Source organism: Macaca fascicularis, chromosome 17, assembly GCF_037993035.2.
Source record: "Macaca fascicularis isolate 582-1 chromosome 17, T2T-MFA8v1.1".
NCBI classification, from domain to species: Eukaryota; Metazoa; Chordata; class Mammalia; order Primates; family Cercopithecidae; genus Macaca; species Macaca fascicularis.
In genome coordinates, this window is record NC_088391.1 from 18371232 (window position 1) to 18387355 (window position 16124).

Here is a 16124-nt window from a genome sequence, read left to right on the forward strand (position 1 = left end):
TAGCAAAACTCTGACCTTTATAAGGGTTCAATCAGTTTTTCCACTTTAGTAGATTTCTCCTTAAAATAAACTTTCCATTTTCCTCTTTTGGAAAATTAAGATTTTAAATACATTCCCTGTTATGAACTTTTCAGGATAGAATCTTAAATATGTACCTGAAGAAAGTGGTACTGCCACATAATATGTGAAAAGTCTACTGGCAAAATATTAAGTAAAAATATTACTATATCTGCGTTACAACTAATATTTTTACATATGAATAAAAAAACTTTGTCTCCATATGGAAAACAAAGATTTTGAAAATGTACTTGAAAAAAGGAATATAGATTAAAACCAGTTTACCAACTTAGTTTCTTTGTTTCGTGACCTTCTAGAATCAGAAACACAGAAAACAATATATAGCCTTTTAATTGTAACTTTTATGCTTTTCAAAAAGTAGCAGCATTTTTTGAAACATCTAATTAACTATAGTTCTCTACTTAATTATGAAATTGTATGGGGATACTTCAAACTCTATTGCAAGTGTTCCCATCTAGAATGTTTTTATTTAAATCTTTTATGCAAAAGGTGTTCTCTCACTGAATGTCCAGAAAAGGTTCTAAAATTCTTTACTAAACATAATACTTTTTGGTGATAATGACAATATGATATACAATGCCTTTACCAATTTTTTGGCCAATAGCTTTTGCAATATTTTAAGAGACAGTTTTCCATAATCTTTCTGTGATCATAACATTATAGACAGGCCTTATAAAATTAGTGACATGACAATAGCATTACTAGAAAAATTTTATAAAAGTAATAACTCAATACTAGATAAAGGGAGAAGCCTTTATTGAAAGAATTTTACATTACCATTAATGAACATTATGTAAAATGTACATTTTTAAATGACTTGAATTTAAAAATTCTTAATGTAATGTTATCTTTTCCCCAAAAGCTCTTCTTATACTTCCTATCTGTAATAGATTGTATTAATTTCCTTATACCTCATTCACAAATGCATTCATAGTACATACATTTTACTAGATAAAAATGAAATACCTTTCTCATCAGCTTGCTTGTTTTTATACTAAAGAAATAACTCTCTAGATAAAGAATATTTTTTATATAAGAAATTTTAGTAGGGGACTTTTTTTTCTCTTTTGGTAGAAGTAGTTGCCCAACCCCGGAGTGGGCTCCTCCTACATACATTTTTTTTTTTAACCTTTCACTGACCCTTGAACACTTTACCAGTTGCTGAGGGCAACTGCCTTTGGGTAAGAGACACCAGATCAGATATAAAAGCTCAGAGGGTAAAGAAACAGACTCAGAACACAGGCGGTGCTCTGAGAAGGGGCACCCAAAAACTTTGGAAAAGGGTCTTGAGTGATGATGATTCCAGTGTTGTCCTGGCTGTTGGGAGGCTGGGGTGGTTTTCCCCATATTCACGAAGGGGAAATTAAAACTATTATATAACCTTTTTTTCTTTTTGAGATGGAGTTTCGCTCTTGTTGCCCAGGCTAGAGGGCAAGGGCGCAATCTCGGCTCACTACAACCTCCGCCTCCTGGGTTCAAGCGATTCTCCTGCCTCAGCCTCCCGAGTAGCTGGCATTACAGGTGCCCTCCACCTGTAAAATCATGCCTGGCTAATTTTTGTATTTTTAGTAGAGACAGAGTTTCACCACGTTGGCCAAGCTGGTCTCTAACTCCTGACCTCGTGATCCGCCTGCCTGGGCTTCCCAAAGTGCTGGGATTAGAGGCATGAGCCACCACACCCAGCTTAAATGACTTTTTAAAATTCTCTTTTATTTTATTCTTACCTTCCCATTAAATCACACATTTTCCTCACATTTCTCTGAATAGAAATTCAGAACTTTTATCCTCGGAATTTTTACTGAGTGACTTAATACAGTACCTGACACAGATTATGGAAAGGAAAAGGAGAGAAAAATGTCTTAGTGACATTAATCATTGTCCTGTTTGGTTAGAAAAGGGTGCCATTAATGGCTTTTGAAGTGTGTAGAATAATAACCTAGTAGAATATAAATATTGCCAGAGGAAATAGAAAAGCTTAATAAACTGCTAATTTTATGTTATGCATAATACTAAAACAAAAGTTCTGTTAGTTCTGTATGGAGTAAAATACTTAAACATTTTAAATAAAAACGCTGCTGCTTTCTCCATGGCCTGTTTATTTCCAGCTTGAGATTATGTTTCAGATGGTGGAGGTAGCTTGAAGTCCAACGTTAATAAAGAAAGCACATCCACAACTTTGTTTATACTTTTAAAAAAAAAAAAAATTAAATAGACCGGGCATGATGGCTTATGTCTGTAATCCCAGCACACTGGGAGGCCAAGGCAGGCGGATCACCTGAGGTCGGGAGTTCGAGATCAGCCTGACCAACATGGAGAAACCCCACCTCTACTAAAAATACAAAATTAGCCAGGTGTGGTGGCGTACGCCTGCAATCCCAGCTATTTGGGAGGCTGAGGCAGGAGAATCACTTGAACCTGGGAGGTGGAGGTTGCAGTGAGCCGAGACTGTGCCATTGCACTCCAGCCTGGGCAATAAGAGTGAAACTCCATCTGAAAAAAAAAATTAAATTAAACTAAATTAAATATAACAAAGCCAGGAAATTATGTTGCCAGAGTGCTCAGGAGGGTCTCCAGATACCTACCTGTGAGACCCCAGCCCCAACTGGCGTACAGATTCTTGACAACATCACTAGAAAGAATTCAGGGACTAATCAAAATGAAGTGAAAGGCTCAAGAAACTTTTATTGCAAAGTGAAAGTACACACAGGAGAAGACGACAGGTGTGCCATGACAATGAGTCATGCACAACAGAATTTGGGGTTTCTAATTTTACAGGTGTTCAATTAAAGAGTGGAATCATCATTAGGTATTCTGAAAAAGGAAGGGCTATCAGGGACCTCTGCTTACCACCCCCTTTCTCCCTTGTTTGGGTTTCCCCACAAGAGTCATGGACATGCCACCTTGACTGAGATTTTGGCCATTTTCTCTCTCTTAGTTAGAATTGCCCTAAATTCTAGCCATACCAATGGCTTTCAGTGCTCCGAATGCATTCTCCCATGCCTAGGTACTTTAGCCATGCTTTCCCCAGTCAGTCATGGTGGGCTAGGCACCTTCCAAGGCAAATGCCCACATACTCTCAGGACCTACCTCTAACACTTCCAGGGCCATGACTCAGAGGTTCCTCCAGAAGCCATACAGATGACTCCCCAATTCCCCTTACTCCATGCATCTCATACATCTCTATTCAATGCAATACCATACTGAACTAGAATTGCCTGTTTTAAGACTGTTTCATAGGCACTCTTCTAGATGCATTTCAAAACTCTGAAAACTAACTGATTCAGAGCCGGTCTTGACTCAATAAATTCCTCAATCTTTTCTCCCAGTCCCCTCACCTTGCCCACGTTTTTCTCTTGCCTGAGTCTTAACAGGTAGCACTTAATGCCTTCTGGGATGGCTCTGCTTATAAGATTCTTGAGGATGTCATTTAAAAATACTTGTATTTAAACAGTATGTGAGATGATGAATTTGCTTAACTACAACAATTATTTCATTATGTATAAATATGTCAATATATCATGTTGTACTCCTTAAATATATGTAATTAATAAACTAAAGCTTTTTTAAAAAGCCAAAAATAATTGTGTTTAGGAAACCAATTTAGAGATTTTAAAAATTAGCCCTCAAAGATATTTTCAAGCATTTTCTTTCAGCACCCTTGTACAATTCACTCATTACCTGGGAAAAATTAAGCATTTGGCATTGAGGAAAAATTCAGAGCAACAATTCTAGGGAAGAACAAGAGAGCTGAGTTGGTGATTAAAAAGAACTCAAGCCAACTTTAAAGGCAATTATGCTCCTAGCATTGTAACCACGGCATCAGAGGTGGGGCCTGCCCTCTGTCTTGCACACATCCCCTTCAGGCTGAGCAAGGGGCATAGTTATTTTTAGCTAGTTTGTGAATTATAATTCCCTTCATCCTTACATTAATCATTCCCTATTTCACAAGGATGCCCCTTTTGTAATGAAAAAACCATACGGGATAGTTTGTCTCATGGCGCCCTCTAGTGATAACACAAAGATCACAATCAAAGAAAGTTAATTTACCCACTGCCGGAATGTGCCAAGAGTAATAGTACTTTTCTTCTTTTGTTTTTGTTTTTTGGAGACAGAGTCTCGCTTTGTCGCCCAGGCTGGAGTGCAGTGGCGCGATCTCGGCTCATTGCAACCTCCGTCTCCCGGGTTCAAGCGATTCTCCTGCCTCAGCCTCCCGAGTAACTGGGACTGCAGGAGCCCGCCGCCACCGCTAATTTTTTGTATTTTTAGTAGAGACGGGGCTTCGCCGTGTTGCCCAGACTGGTCTCGAACTCCTGAGCTCAGGCAATCCACCCGCCTCGGCCTCCCAAAGTGCTAGGACAACAGGCGTGAGCCACCGCGCCCTGCCGTACTTGACTTTTAAAAAATAAAACTGTCTTTATTCACAGATTACATTATCCAACAACTAGAAAATCCTAGCAACAAGAACAATACAAACTTCTGGAACTAATAAGTGAGTTTGGCAGGGTCTCAAAATACAAAGGTAATATGCAAAAGTCTATTTTACTCATATATATATCAGTAAAGAGCAATTAGAATGTGAAATTTTTAAAAATACAATTTACAACAGCATCAAAAATAATGAAATACTTACAATTATACATCTAACAAAGTATGTACAGGATATATATGTGGAAAAACTACAAAACCCAGATGAAAGGAAACAAAGAAAATTTAAATAAACGGAGAGAGAGTACATGTTTGTATATTGGAAGACAATATTTTTTAATAATTTCAACTTGTATTTTAGATTCAGGGGCACATGTACAGTTTTGTTACTTGGCTATATTGCATGATGCTGAGGTTTGGATTGTGACTGATACCTAGGTACTGAGCAGAGCACCCAAAAGTTAGTTTCTCACACGTTGACCCCCTCTTTCCCTCTCCAATTTAGATTCTAAATTAAGCAATGCTTAACAACCTACTGAAGTCTCAGAAAAGAAAAACGGATATGTGGGTAAGACTGGCGGTGGTAAATTCTATACTGTGGAACGTTTTCCTCTTTTTTTTATTAGAAGCTCAAATCAACCTCAGGGGTCCTCGCGTATTCAACTGCCTGCCCAAATCCTTCCAATAGAGTGAAAGAAAAATTCTAATGGCCTTTGGGGCCCTTTAGGTAACCTCCCTGGCCTCAGCTGCCATGACTCTCCCCTACTTACAGCATTTCTACTATATGTGAATCCCACCACCCCTCATTAGTCTGAAACTGGGGGGGTCTACTGCCAAACCAAAAGATCACAGATAACTACACTTACCGTTGTTGGACAAAATTATATCCAAATGATGATCATTGAGCCTTAAAATAAAAATGATAAGCAAATTATTTCCAATAATATTAAATTATATAAACCAGTGGGAAAAGTAAATCAAATATGGTTTTGCTAAAATTCACCACACTTGTCCCAAATTGTTACTTAATAAAAAGTAGATGCCTTTTAAAAGGTGAGTGGTCATAACAACATGTAATTTGAGATTGAAATATTTTCAGATTTAAGTCAAATTGACATGAATAAAAATAAAATCATACCAACTAAAATGTATGAATAGCTACTGAAGAAAAAGTATTACAAGATACAACAATACACTTCAGTTCATCTGGGAAATCTAGAATTAACTGTCAAAGTAACTCACTTAATCAAATCTTAATTTCAAAACACTCATTTCAATTATGAGCATTTCCATTTATCTACTACATTACAGTCTTAAAATGTGGCAACATAACGGCATTAAAATTATTCTAGCAGTATAAGACTACATTTCTAATATTAGTCTATACCTATTAATAATTTGTAACAAACTCTTAAAATTGTATAAGTGACATAATGTCATTACGCAAAGTAAAGAATCTCTCAGCTTTAGGGCCAGTTGCGGTGGCTCACGCCTATAATCCTAGCACTTTGGGAGACTGAGGCGTGTGGATTGCTTGAGCTCAGGAGTTTGAGACCAGTCTAGGCAACATGGTGAAACCTCATCTCTACTAAAATACAAAAAATTAACTGGGCCTGGCAGCGTGCGCCTGTAGTCCCAGCTACTCGGGAGGCTGAGGCAGGAGAATTGCTTGAACCCAGGAGACGGAGGTTGCAGTGAGCCGAGATTACGCCACTGCACTCCAGCCCGGGCGACCGAGTGAGACTCCGTCTAAAACGAATAAACAAACAAAAGAATTTCTCAGCTTTAACTATTATTTGCTGAAAATAAGGCATTTCTAAGCTAATACAGTCAATAAATTAATCATCTATTTTTACATTCAACTAGATTAAACATTTATCTACCAGCAAATATGACTGTAAATTTTCCTTCAGGAAGTTTGAAAAATATTTATCTTTCTTAATGCTTAGTTCTCTTTCTGCTTTCTCTTCATCATATTGATATAGTCTTTCTTTTAAATAGTCACACTCATTTAATAACTCCTTATATTTATCTTCTAGTTAACAACGTTGCTTTTCATTCCCAAGAAATTGGTCTTGAGCATTAATTATCTTTTCTTTCTTATCTGCATCTTGTGATCCTCATCTAGTTGTTGTTGAACGTTGCTTTTCATTCCCAAGAAATTGGTCTTGAGCATTAATTATCTTTTCTTTCTTATCTGCATCTTGTGATCCTCATCTAGTTGTTGTTGAACGTTGCTTTTCATTCCCAAGAAATTGGTCTTGAGCATTAATTATCTTTTCTTTCTTATCTGCATCTTGTGATCCTCATCTAGTTGTTGTTGAACGTTGCTTTTCATTCCCAAGAAATTGGTCTTGAGCATTAATTATCTTTTCTTTCTTATCTGCATCTTGTGATCCTCATCTAGTTGTTGTTGAAGCAACATATTTTCATTTTGTAGCTGGGCTAATCTCTCCTCCACAGCTTCCTGCTTGCAGTGTATTACTCACTTTATCTTGCTCATTTTCATACATTTGTTCGGTGTCCTTCATCTGACACTGTGTTTGGCGTAGATCTCTTTGTAGATATTCTGAAACCAAAGCTATTAGAATATGTTATGGAACTCAAGTGTTAGGTTATTGAATTTACTTTGAGCTTCAGAAAGTTGTTGAGAAAGAATTTCATTGTTACTTTTTAGGTTAGACATGTGGAAATTTATTTTTCCTTGTAAACAAGCATCTCTTGCACTCTGGAGAGCAAATTCGAGGTGTTTTCTTGGTATCTTGCCTTTATCAAGATCAGGTGTAGCAGCAGCCAGTGTAGAACGATAGGATTCAACTTCTGTTTCCAGTCTTTCCTTGTTTTCTTTTTCTTTCTTCAGTTCAGAACTGAGCAATATACTCTTACCAGTTAAAACATTCACTCTCCATTATACTCGGATACTGTTTTTGTTACTGTTTCCTGGGTTTTTGAACTATCTGTTTCACATCTTAGAGTGGCAATTTCTCCCTTCAACATGCAATTTTCGTGCAACGTATCTTCATGTCTATGAGAAATCTAAGTAAAGCAAAGGAAACTTTTAGCTAGCACTCAATAAAATAACATATCACAATTTCCTTTTTTTTTTTTTTTTTTTTTTTTTTTTTTTTGAGACGGAGTCTCGCTCTGTCGCCCAGGCTGGAGTGCAGTGGCGCGATCTCGGCTCACTGCAAGCTCCGCCTCCCGGGTTCCCGCCATTCTCCTGCCTCAGCCTCCCCAGTAGCTGGGACTACAGGCGCCCACAACCGCGCCCGGCTAATTTTTTGTATTTTTAGTAGAGACGGGGATTCACCGTGGTCTCGATCTCCTGACCATGTGATCCGCCCGCCTCGGCCTCCCAAAGTGCTGGGATTACAATTTCCTCTAAAATTAAAAAATAACCTGTGCAATTATACAATGAAAGGGTTGCCGTAAGTGGATATCCAACTGGAGAAAAAGTCAGGTCAAAACCTCAAACCTTATAGACCATAGACTACCAAAAGTTCAAAAATTTATTTGAAGACAATGAATCTGTGAAAGTAAAAAAGAAACCACTAGAGAAGTTAAGAATCTCAAAATTGGATAAGCCCCTCCCTGAATTAAAACAAATCCAAAGGCATCAAATGAAAAATTAAAAACTTTGACTATGTTACAAAATTGGGGCCAGGCACGGTGGCTCACGCCTGTAATCCCAGTACTTTGGGAGGCCGAGGCAGGTGGGTCACGAAGCCAGGAGTTCGACACCAGCCTGACCAACATGGTGAAATCCGTCTCTAATAAAAAAAAAACTACAAAAATTAGCTGGGCATGGTGGCAGGTGCCTGTAATCCCAGCTACTCAGGAGGCTGAGGCAGGAGAATTGCTTGAACTCAGGCAGCAGAGGTTGCAGTCAGCCGAGATCACGCCACTGCACTCCAGCCTGGGCGACAGAGTGAGACTCGTCTCAAAAAAAAAAAAAAAAAAAAAAAAAAAAATTTGTTTACACTGGTCAGGCACAGTGGCTCACACCTGTAATACCAGAACTTTAGGAGGCCGAGGCGGGCGGATCACCTGAGGTCAGGAGTTCAAGACTAGCTTGGCTAATGTGGCAAAACCCTGTCTCTACTAAAAATACAAAAATGAGCTGGGCATGGTGGCGGGTGCCTGTAATCCCAGCTACTCGGGAAGTTGAGGCAGGAGAATCGCTTGAACCCGGGATGTGGAGGTTGCAGGGAGCCGAGATCGCACCACTGCACTCCAGCCTGGGCAACAGAGCAAGACTCTGTCTCTAAATAAATAAATAAATAAATAAATAAATAAACAGGGTTTACACCCCGATGGCTAACTTATACATGACCCCATAATAAAAGCTCTCGCACTGCATATATTTGGACAGGTTAAATTTCCCAAAGTTATTTAAGTTTCTTTTTCCTGAGTAGCTTTTATAGACATTCTACTTTTCTAATGTTTTTATAGTCAGTCATAATAATTGCATTCATTAATGAATGATAAATCCAGGCATCTTACCAAGTACTTCTACATACATACATCACATTAGTTATCACAATTCTGAAAAGAGGAGGTTAAAAATGTAAGCAAGCTACAGGATTTTCCCCAAGTCTTCTGACTCTACCTCTAGTGTAGTGTTCCTCCACCAAATCAAAGTTATTTCTGTGGAATAAATATACAAATAACAAAAGTAGCCTTTTATTTCAAAGCACCAGTGGTAAATAAGATGACATCTGTAGAGCTCTTTTTAGAAAATCATGCAATTATTTTCTATTGCAATAACTTTTGTTTCCTCTTCATGTTTGAAACAGTGATAGAGGAAAATACACTAAACTATTTCACTAAGAATGAAATACGTATCAATAAATTGTCAGTAAGTGTATAATATGATATCATTATTTTCAGAAGTTCTTTGTACTGAAATAAGACACTACTTGGATGCCAAGATTTATAACAAATAACTATAGCTATAAATATCATAGTTCATTTTTAAGATGAGATAACATTTTTGGTTTGTTTTAGACCTAAACAATATGTATTGAATCAAAAAGATACTATAAGTGATATTGATGAAATAAAGTTAGAAATAGGAAATTTTTAACAAATATTAATGTACGTGATGTGAATTATTTCTTGCAGTCTCCCGTTCCATGTCTAGTGTCATTTGAGACTGAGTTCAAGTTGTTTCACTTCAACTTCTTCCCTATATTCCTCTTCTTTTCTGCCCAAATCTTCCCTAGTTTTTTCATATAACATATCAGCATTTCTTCTCCTCTTATTTTAAAGTAAATCTGCAGTTAAATATGCTTATCTTACAATTCATTTTGTGAGAAAATAAAAAGTTCATTTTGTGATCTGCCACTTCATCAGTTAACTCATTATCCTAATAAAATTTCTATGTTCTTAAATCTTTTTCCTTTCTAGTTCTCAGATATCTAATTGTTCACTTCGACCTCTTCCAAAGGATGTCTATCTTGAAAGGTGGTGAGCAAAGAATATTCAGGCCGTTGGTGAGTTTCCATTACTAGTAACTTCAGTTAATATTATTGAAAAGTGATAAATTTATTATTCTATAAATTTATATATTAAAAATTTCCTTTTTATCACACATTTATAATTAGGACAGATTATTTATAGTTAACGAACTAAAAAGAAGTTACTGTTTAAAAGCAATTTTATAAATTATCATCTTTATGAAATATTGCAGGTACCCCTAAAAATGATTTACAGTGTAATATAAATAGCACCTTCAGATGGCTTTCACCCAACATTTATCTGTAAATTATTATAACCAAAGACTAGGCCAAAGGCTCTAATACCTGTTACCCCACACATTTTGTTTCTTTTTTGATTACTCTGCTGGTTGAGTTACAAATTAATGTAAGTCTTCTTAAGAACAATTTAGAAATATTGAGCAAAGACCACTTTTAAAAATTTCTATACTTTAACCAAATAATTCCATGTTGAAGAATTTATTTAAAGTAAATAACTAGAAATGTAGAAAAAGATTTTCATAACAGATATTCCTCGCAGTACTTATTATAATGCAAAAATATTTAAAAATTAAACATAGGCCGGGCGCGGTGGCTCAAGCCTGTAATCCCAGCACTTTGGGAGGCCGAGATGGGCGGATCACGAGGTCAGGAGATCGAGACCATCCTGGCTAACACGGTGAAACCCCGTCTCTACTAAAAAATACAAAAAACTAGCCGGGCGCGGTGGCGGGCGCCTGTAGTCCCAGCTACTCCGGAGGCTGAGGCAGGAGAATGGCGTGAACCCGGGAGGCGGAGCTTGCAGTGAGCTGAGATCCGGCCACTGCACTCCAGCCTGGGCGGCAGAGCGAGACTCCGTCTCAAAAAAAAAAAAAAAAAAAAATTAAACATAGAATTTATTATAGAAATAATGAGGTTTCCATATGATGGACTTCTATAAAGCCATTAAAATTATGATTTAAAAGAATATGAATTTAATGATTACAATATAATTCATTATCATTATATTAATATAATTATTATACTATAATATATTATTAATTATAATTACAATAGTAGAGGTATTCACAGTTAAAGACCTATCATATTAATTTGGCCTGGGTGTGGTGCTCCCAACTATAATCCCAGAACTTTGGGAGGCTGAGGCAAGAGGATCACTTGAGCCCAGGAGTTCAAGACCAGCCTAGGCAACATAGCAAGACACCATCTCTACAAAATAGAAATAAGAATAATAATTTTTAAAAAGAACTTGTTATATTATTTTGAAGAGTTTCACACTCCAGAAGACCAAAAGATATTCTCCACTGTTACACCCCAAAAGGTAAGTCAGTAATTACAAAAATTTTCCTATGTATGTTGTTATAAAGTAAGTAGTTCAAAAATTTCTTTTAAACTAGAACATCATACCTCAAATTGCTGAGATTTTGTTCCCATTCAAGTTTGGCTCTCTAACTATGATTTAATTTCCTTTGTTTCAAATAATTCCTTTTGTAGTACACTAAACTCATTTATCATTTTTTCAGTTTCTACTGTAAATTATTCACTGTGATCATTTTTAAGTTCTACTGACCTTTCACACAGGCAAACTGCATCCAGGCTAGCAGAGCCTGTATCAGGGAGAAAACAAGGTAGAAATAAATGTATAAGTGTTTTTTAAGTGTTATAAGAAATAAAGAAATAAAATGTATAAGTGTTTTTTAAATATGAAGGACTGCATGTTTTAACTTTCACTCCTTCATACACTGAACAAATATATATTGAGTGCCTACAATGTAAAAGACTCTATACTAAGCTCTGCAGTTAAAACACACAAAACTTCTGCTCTTGGTTAGCTTATAGTGTAGTGAAGAACAAAGACAGAAAAAGATAACAGAGTTCTGTGCTGACATAAGAGAATTTAATCAATGCTGGACCCCGGAAAGATTTCCCTGAGGGAGATGGCTACACTGAGAAGTAAAGAATAAGATGAAAGCCACTAAGCAAAGGGGGAAAAAAGACTCTAGCCAATCTATGGCATGTGCTGAAAATCTGTTACAATTTGCTTCTAGCCGAGATGCAGCAACACGTACTGATTTTTCTTCTTAGCTAAAATAACCAAAAACAAACTGACAAAAATATTTTAAAATAATTTTCAAGGCAGTGGGTTTCAGGCAAAGAAGACAATAATCCCCAGAAGACAGGAAAAAAATACGAAGGAAGCATTATGATTGCTCCAGCTCTCTGCCTTGACAACATTTCCAGACCATGGCACAGAAATTAACAAACTGAGGTGCAGTCTCCCTGAGTTGCAATGATGAAGCTGAGAGCCTGGTCAAACCAAAGCAGACAGAAACCACAGGTCAGAACACTGCAGAGAAAACAGAGGTACAGAGAGAGAACCCTGGAGATGCAGAGATGCCCTCCTGGGTATTTGGCAGAATATTGAACACGGCATGTGCACTAGGAAACTATCCAACACCAAGGGAAAAAAATCTAAAAATACTAAAGGAAACTGCCTGGTGCTCACATAATGTGAGGAAGGGTGTCCATTCACAAGAGCAGGCTGGAAAAACTCCTAAATCACAGGACAATAAATCATCAGAAAGATCTTGCCTCAGGAACGAGGAATTAGCCCAAATCGTAAAAGCAAGAATGGACAGGATCAAGCTGTTTGTAAATAACTCAACTGTATCCCTCAATATATCTCAATGAGGTAAGTGGAGCCATAAAAGATACTTTTAAAAATCAAACTGCACTTGTAGAGATGCAAGCTCCAATGTCAGAGATGAAAATTACACTGGATAAATATAAGCACAGATTAGACATCACAAAAGAAAAGATTCATAAAGTTGAGACATTAGTGAACTGTGAGAAAACTTCAAGCAGCTAATCTATAAGCCCCCAGAAAGGAAGAGAAGCAAAAAAAAAAAAAAAAAAAAAAAAAAAAAAAAAAAAAAAAAAAATTGAGGAAGAAACAATCGAAAGCTTTATAAACTTTACAGATCCAGAAAGAAGGTGGCTGGGAGAGAAGCAGTAAAAGTATTCTATTGTAATTTTCTTATACTATGTAGGATGCGGTATAATAGTATTTGAAGGTGAACTATGATAAGTTAAAATCATATACTATAAATCATGAAGCAACCACTAAGACAGCCAAACTAAGTAACAGACATCCAGATAACCCGGGGTCAAAGAGTTAATAAAAAGTATAATTAGAAAGCATTTTGAATGGTCGGGCATGGTGGCTCACACCTGTAATCCCAGCACTTTGGGAGGCCAAGGCAGGCAGATCACAAGGTCAGGAGTTCGAGACCAGCCTGGCCAGCATGGTGAAACCCCGTCTCTACTAAAAATACAAAAAATTACCTGGGCATGATGGTGCATGCCTGTAATCCCAGCTACCCGGGAGGTTGAGGCAGGAGAATCACTTGAACCCAGGAGGTGGAGGTTGCAGTGAGCCGAGATTACACAACTGCACTCCAGTCTGGGCAATAGAGCGAGACTCTGTCTCAAAAAAAAAAAAAAAAAAAAAAAAAAAAACGTATTTTGAACATCCAATGTGCTGAAAACACAACATATCAGAAGTTATGGAATGCAGCTACAGCAGTACTTAAATTAAATAAAATAAAATAAAAAACACAAAGAGCTATAGATTACAAGCCAAAAAAGAAATATAAAACTAAATCACAAAAATTACTTGACTAATCTAGAAAAAAGCAGAGAACGTAGAAAAAGGAAACAAAAAAGAGCTGGCACTAATAGAAATCAAACAGCATGATGATAGACAAATCTAATTTGATAATGCTGGCACTAATAGAAATCGAACAGCATGATGACAGACAAATCTAACTTGTAATCACACTACAAATGAAACTGTTCTAAAAACCTCAATTAAAGGCAGAATCTCAGGCTGGATAAAAAAGCAAGACCCAACAATATGCTGCCTATAAAAAAATGCACTTTAAATGTAAAGATACAAATTGGTTCAAAGAATGGAACAAGATATACCATACTAACACTTAACAAAAGAAGATGGAGGAGAAGTGGCTGTATTGGTACCAAAGGAGATTTCATAGCAAAAACATTTTCAGCACTAACAAGGTCATTTCATAATAACAAAAACATAACAGTTCTAAATGTTTATTCATACAATAACATGACAGCTTCAAAATAGGGGAGGCAAGAATGAACGGAACTGGAAAAAGAAATTCACAAGTATAGTCTAGGATTTCAATACCCCTTAGTGAACTGATAGAACAAGGAGGCAGAAAATCAGTAAGACAGAGTAGACTTGAACAGCGCTATTCTTCTCAAGTACCCATGGAACAGTTACCAAAAGAGACCACATTCTAGATCATACAATAAATGTTAATAAAAGAATGAAGTCAAAAGGATTTAAGCTATACAAAGTATGTTCCTGACTGAAAAGCAATCAAATTAGAAATCAATAACAAAAACATCTCTGGAAAAACTTAATTATTTGGAAACGAAGTCATGCACATCCAAATAACTCTGGGTTGAAGAGGTAATAAAAAGTGAAATTAGAAAGTATTTTGAACATTCGATACGCTGAAAACACAATATATCATAAGTCATAGAGTGCAACTACACAGTACTTAAATAAAAATGTTTATCACTGAATGTCCTGCATTAGAGGAGTATCAAATCAATTACTTGGACTGCTACCTTAAGAAACTAGAAAAAAGAAGAGGAAATGAAATGCAAAGGAAGCAGAGGAAAGAAAATAGTTAACATCTGCCGTGGTCTGAATGTTTGTGTCCCGCCAAAATTTATGTGTTAAAACCTAATCACGGAGGTGATGTTATTGCTAGATGAGGGTTTTTGGAGGTGACTAGGTCATGGGGACCAAGCCCTCATTCATGAATGGAATTAGTGCCCTTATATAAGAATTCCCAGAGAGCTTCTTCATGTCTTCTGCCATGTGAGAACATAGGGAAAAAGAACACATCTATGAACCAGGAAGTTTCCCTCACCAGACACCAAATTTGACAGCACCTTGATCTTGGACTTCACAGCTTCCAGAATTGTGAGAAATCAATTTCTGTTGTTTTTAAGCTACCCAGTCTATAGTATTTTCTTACAGCAGGGCAAAAGGACTACGACATTGTGTTAGTCTGTTCTTGCACCGATAAGGGAAATACCTGAGACTGGGTAATTTATAAAGAAAAAAGGTTTAATTGGTTCATGGTTCTGCAAGCTATACAGGAAGCGTGATGCTGGCATCTACTCAGCTTCTGGGAGGCCTCAGGAAGCTTATAATCATGGCGGAAGGTAAAGGAGTCACCAGCACTTCACATGGCTGGAGCAGGAGGCAGGGGGTGGGGAGGTGCCACACACTTTTAAACAACCAGATCTCGTGAGAACTCACTCACAACTGAGACGCAGAACTAAGGGGAAAATCTACCCCCAAGATCCAATCGCCTCCCTCCAGGCCCCACCTCTAACACTGTGGATTATAGATCGACATGAGATTTGAGTGGGGACACACATCCAAACCATATCAGACATCAAAGATGAAACCAATTAAAACAAAAAATAGAAAAATCAACAACACCAAACACTTTGAGGAGATTAATAACAATGATTAACTTCTATCTAGCCCTGCTTCTCATAAGAAAGATAAGATACAACTTAGTAACTTTGGACTCTGACAATTTTTTACAAAGCATTCCCTTGGGATATACCTGCAGATTATACTAGGATTACTACTAACTATACTATTGGTAGGGAATTAATGCACTAAGAGCTCTTATTTCCCCTTCTTTGTCTTTATCAAATGTATTTATTTATTTAATAAATACCATTTATCAAAATGTGATACCTACCAGTGAACTGGGCTGTACAGTAGCCATAATCCTAACAAAATCATATCAGACTGACAGAAAATGTTATCATTAGCAGGATCAGTATCATAAGCAAAGAATGTCAAACTTAAGGATCATGATTTCTGAACAAATAAACTAGGAGCAGTTAGGACAGAGTATACAGTAGTCCCCCCCCTTATCCACTACATGTGTAGAAAAAACACACTCAACATGTTTTTCCTATGCCCTCACAGCGCAGCAACAATCATCAACTCAAAACTTTTCTATGACCAAAGGTGTGGGGTATTTCCCCACCAACATGCAAGTAATAATTTCTGCA

The 16124-nt window shown here is 37.0% G+C and overlaps 1 protein-coding gene across 3 annotated transcripts in view; it reads left to right on the forward strand.

Annotated features, from left to right (window-relative positions):
• The window catches only part of FREM2 (FRAS1 related extracellular matrix 2), a 236459-nt gene that overhangs the window by 196043 nt on the left and 24292 nt on the right, over window positions 1–16124 (forward strand). For 2 of the 3 annotated variants that reach the window (XR_006693725.3, XR_010582565.2), the window contains exon 24: window positions 9913–9998. The exons of the other annotated variant lie outside the window; for it this stretch is intronic. The gene's annotated coding sequence lies outside the window, so the exon portion shown is untranslated. The remainder of the gene's footprint in view (window positions 1–9912; window positions 9999–16124) is intronic. 3 annotated transcript variants of the gene reach the window in all.